Below are 5,830 nucleotides of genomic sequence, written 5' to 3' on the forward strand. Positions count from 1 at the left end.
ACCACAACCAACCAACTCCAGCTCTCGTCACACCCAGCTAACCCACCCTTTTGTAGCTCTTGTTTTCTTATTGGACACAGCTGTGGCCTGGTACGGGCAGGCCTGTTCCTAATCCTTTGTGATTAGTACAGCTGCAACTCCTCAGGTGTGAGATTGCCTTCTGCACAATACTCTTACATTCTATCCCTCCACAGGGCACTGATAAAAAACCAAAATCAAGACTTCTAGCCTGTTAGCTATAAAACAAGGTACTACCTATGCAGTATTTGCAATGGAATGGCTAGATTTTTAAAAATTATTATTATTGAATAGTATTGAGATTGACTTTGGCACATAAAGGATCAATATTCCCCCAGGGTCCACAAGCTAACTTCAGAAGCAGGATACTAACGCTTCAGAGCGTGTCCTCCCTGCTAAAGATTGTCAATAATTATACAAACTATCTGTTCAGTGGTGCCTGGACCAACATGACCACTTACTACTGTGTTGTCTTTCACATACCAACATGCACACTTAAGTAATCAACCAGCAGCAGCATGGTTATTATTAATCTGACCAGAATGGAAACAACAATCAAATCCCTTACATGAGAACACCGACTTCCATACAATTTCTTAAAGCTCTTTACTTTCTGTTTATTTCTCATTAGTCCACAAGGTGTTTGTAAAATGATTCATGCACAAGGCAGCAAACTACAAAATCCTGAAGAATAAAAGTTGAAAGCTCCATTTTTTTAGGAACTTCATGTTGGAAAATCATTGGGAAGCTTTGTCATTTGCCTTCTGGATGTTTTTATTTCTTGATAATACCAGCTTTTATCTAGGTTACAGAAATATACATCACCCATATTGTGGCAAGCACTACACAAACACATAATGAATCAACGATCCTTTCTTCTAAGAGCTTATATACAAACATGAACGCTGTGAGAAATTTAACGGCATTGCCAAAGTTTAATACTATGTGTAGGTAAAGCATTAGGAAGAGCCTAGGTTATTTCAGCAGTATTGCCGTCGTGTAGCTCAGACTGAACAGCAAGAGCAATGTTTAAATCACAGGAAGCAGTTTGGCTGGTCATAATGATCTCAGATACCAAGTATTCTGAACAAAATACTTCGTATCCCAGCAACCCCCAAATTGCTGTTAAAATCTTAATCCTAATGCCTTACATATGATATGAAAACTTGACCTTTCATACTAATAACACCCGATGAATAGGCTGAAGTTGCAACAAAATTCAACACTATCCATGTTTATAAATTAACATTTTTCATGCTACTAATTAAGCACATTTTTAAAAACATGCATGTGCATTTATATGGGCCTGAATAACTATGCACATATACACAAATGTTTTTCAGCTCCAGCATTTGTGTGAGCCTTTAGCTAGCTTTATCCTGTCTTGTATAGTAATGATATCTGCAGAGATAAAGAGTGAACCTTTGCAAAGAGAATGCCTTTAATCAGTCTTCTAATCAGAGTTTGAACTAACGAGGAAAGTCTCAATGCAATTGAGTTAGCTCTTGCTTAACTGCATCTGACATTTCAGAATAGATTAGGTTCTAATGGTCTAGGGCAGAGCTTTCTCTTTAGAAACCTTGGGATGTCATTAATAAATATTGGCCATCATATAGGGACTGCACACCTCTGTAGTTGAGACAAAACATCTTATAGGAAATCACTGCCTACTGCGTCGTGAACCACATCAGTGAAGCCAGGCGCAACATCCATCAAAGATTAAAAGAGCAGAAAACGAACACTGCTGTGACCAAACACTTGAAATCATGTGCCGACTGCCACAAACAATTAGAATTCAGCAGGGGTATTCTCAGGCATTCACAAATCATGACTGCAGGAGACCTCAGGAAATGGGGCCACGATTAACCCATCCTGCTGTCCCCAGCCAAAACAACGGGCTGGTTCAGGGAAGAAGCTGCTAGCTTTCTTGTCATGAAAAAGCCTAATTTTACTAAAATCTCACCTTGTAATCATGATATGAAGCCTAGTCTTTTATACACAGAAATTTACAGTTACAGAGAGGAAGAAATCGGAGCGCAATTCTGCATTTGAGCAAGGAAGGAGATCTACTTTAGGGTTCTCATTTGGCAGCAAGAGAAATACCTCAAAGGCTGCAGGCTTGGGGTCTCCAAGGAAGGCAGCTGCTCTTGTCCTCCAGTGTCTAGTGACAATCCCAACACATCTTGGTGGAGCACCAATAGGCTCCATCTGTTAGGACACATCTCGTCCTTATGGCCAAATCTGTTTACTACAGGAGACAGGTTGGAGGTGACATTTGCTGCTTGTGGGTAGGTAAAAAAGAACAGAAAGCCCTTTGAGCACAAAAGCGTGTAAAACAATGGTACAAACTGAAGAGCAAAATTCCCAGGTTTTAACAACATCACAAAAACAAACAAATAAACAACCCAAAAAAAACCCCAAACCAGAAGGCCAGACTATTTGGAATTCTATAGACACACAAAATTTGTGTAAAAGCTCCTCTTTTTTCCCTACTTTGTATTTTAAAATGGGTCAGTTAAATTTAGCCATCAAACTTGCTGCAAGACTCCTTGAGACAACCTGAGAACTGAAACGGGAACTTTCTTACCTGACAACTTTCTTACCTAACATTTGAAAAGAACATAGACTTGGATTTTCAACAAAACAATAACTCCAAAGGGCTGGCCTTGGTGGCCAGCACAGACCCGCTGCCTATCAAGTACCTGTCACTTCCCTTACCCCATGCAGCCATCTTTCCCACAGTCTCTCTGCAATCTGGTTCATTGTAGGCTCCTCCTGCAATGCCTCAGTAGCAGTAGCTAGCTGCAGACCTGTTCAAGACAGGAGCTTACAGAAGAAATAGCTTGGCTCCTTCTTGAGAAGTTTTATAGTTTTTAACGTACATTTAAAAGTTCCCAATACTCTCACATGCAGGCATATTTGTTAGGAAAGGTCTCTCACTCTGCCTGAATCCAGCTAGAGCTGAGAGCACCCTGTACCTTAAAGTCCTGCATGCTAAGAGGGCTCTGAGGGCTGGGCAGGCTCAAAAGCAATGAATACCACCAATGTCAGTGCAAGTTTTCCACTGCAAGGTATCAACCTGTTGTTTACAAAGGCACTCACTAGAAAAAACGATCAAATGGTGAGGAGAGATATATACAGAGGTGTAGGCAAAGAATAATTAAATGCAGTAATTGGCTGTAGTGCAAAGGAACATGGACAGGCTTCAACATGCCTGCTATATTGTGAAACACTCGGGCAAGTACGGGGTGGTTTGTTTTGAGAATTGCCAATAACTACATTCCACAGATCCACACAAACTAGATGACTAACTGGCAAACAACATTAGAGTTTTATAGAACTTGCAGTTTATGGAAATGAGTCCTGTTTAGAGCTCTTATTTCTACAGTTCATTTATTTATCTTCTAGGAGAACATTTGATTTCCTACCTATGTCCTTTCCGATCTTTATACACCTGCTCACTGGGATGTAGGGAAACCAGATCTTTGCAGACCATGAAGATTAACAGGTCTTTCCAGGTTAGTTCTTCATGAGCCACAGGAGTGATAGGACACAGACTCACCCTATTTAGGGAACAAATATACACAATACTTGAGATAAGACTTCAAGATCTCATTAACTCATTATCAGTTCTTACACTGCACATCACTATGAATTGTTCAGATCATTGGCTACACACTGCACAGAGGCAGAGCCTGGGATGAGGGCCAAAATGAAAGAGCTGGCTAAAATCAGAATACACTGAAAAGGTAACTGGCCTCATCATCCTCCAGCTCCTACTGCCTGGGCTGCTTACCTAGAGGCAGCTTCATAAGCACCTTCTGAGCTATTGATCAGAGCCTGTTAACTCAGCAGCAGCAATATGGTAAAGTCCTCCCACATGAATTACTGCTGCAGAAGGATTGCCAAGGAATGCCACGGCCCCCACTTCCATTTCACAGACCTGGTAGCCAGACAGACCAACAGATTTGCCCAGGCTATTTCTCCAAGAGGATTTACCTCTTCAGGGTCCCTTGAACCTGGGATCCTGACACGTAAGGCAGGCAGGCTCTACTGTGCAGGTCTGTGGTGTTTAGAATTAAATTACAAGGTAATTACACTGACCTTCCTTAAATCAATATTTTTGTGCCTAAGAATCATGCAGATGTTTCTGAAGTTATTGGTGGGGGGGAGAGAGTGAGTGTTGAAAAAAACTGTTGCATTACACAGAGGGAATTAGAAGAGGAAGATGAATATTCATGCATGCATTCCTTCCTGCTTGGGTAAAAGGAAAATAGAGTAAACATTCTTCTGATAGCAGGATTCACAAGTTTTGGAGTCCAAACCAACTTCCATTCAAATCAGTGAATAGATACCAGCAGGAGTGTAATCAGACCTCAGATTATTTTTTACTATTTATATACAAAATAATAGTACTGCATAATTGAGCCTGGTAATAATTTTAGTACTTGTGAGACAGGGAAGGGATACAAATATGTGACTTTTCCAGTTCATAGGCTCTCATTTCTATATAAAGGCAGAACAGTTCATATTCTGAATAAATGTGTGTTCCCAGGATTTGACATACAAATTTTGTCTCTGAAAGCAATAGCCACAAAGGTAAGTACCAGAGTGATAAACTTCCAGACCATTCAAGCAGTATTTTATTTGGAGATAATGTTATGTGGGGTTCCAACTAGGGGCTCTCTTCCCTAGTTCAGTGTTTAAACCAGTTGTTGTTAAACTTGTCAACGTGTACAGATTAATATAATTTCTACCCAGTGACACAGCTGAGCATGAGAATTCTGCAGCAGATACTCACATTTCTGCCATTACTGGGAGTGACCAGAATAGTTACAACAAGAAGTTTAGAATGAAAGCAAGACTATTAAAGAAAAACTGTTTCAAATATTTTCGTTTTCTCATGCTGTTAAAAAAAAATCCCAATTTTCACTGTCTTGTTTTTTTTCACGATAACAAAATGAAAGTGAGGGGATCACAGTTTATTTCCTTTCAATGTCTGAGGCATTGGAATGCAATGAGCCCTTTAAAGTTCCATTAATTCCCAAACAATCTGTAAACAAATACACTTATACATTAACAACTTGGTTTTCTCTCCCACACAACCATTTCTCATCAATTATTGCCAACATGATTAACATTTTCCACTTTCCTGCCCTAAGCCATTTATCTCTCTATTTGCAATTAATCCATTCCAGAGTGTATCAGGAATCCACTGCTGCCTCAGGAATATTCCAGAATTTGTGAGAAGACACAAGAGGACCTGTCTGCTCTTTCTGGCAGTACAAGAAAAAAATATCACTTTATTCTTGTACTGCCATATTTCTGCAATGCACTAAGCCAACAAATGCACTTCCATATTGCTCAAATATCTTTAAGTAGAAAAAATGGTCTAAGTCATAATCTATAATTTAAGATCAAATAATAAAAAGCATGAAGGAAATTAATAGACAGTTTATTTGGCATTTTGCTAAACATGGAAATGATGGGGCTTTATGCTTAATCACTAGGCAGATGGGAGAGGTTTCTTAACATTATACAGGTTAGCTGTAGAACTCATTGCCACAAGATATGGATTCTTGAAATGCACAGTTAAAAAAAAAGGAAAAAAGACAAATCTTTTTGTGAGAAAAAAAAAAAATAAAATTAGGGACTATTAAACCGACCAACCCAGCCATCTGCTCCTTGCCAAGCACTGCAATAGTATAGCAGGACAACAGTCAATATATTTCTCTTTTTCTCCTAAGCATCCATTACTGACCACAGAGAGACAAAGGGCTGGCTGAAAGGAGCTGGTGCCATACAGGCAGAT

Source organism: Zonotrichia leucophrys, chromosome 7, assembly GCF_028769735.1.
Source record: "Zonotrichia leucophrys gambelii isolate GWCS_2022_RI chromosome 7, RI_Zleu_2.0, whole genome shotgun sequence".
Taxonomy (NCBI): Eukaryota; Metazoa; Chordata; class Aves; order Passeriformes; family Passerellidae; genus Zonotrichia; species Zonotrichia leucophrys.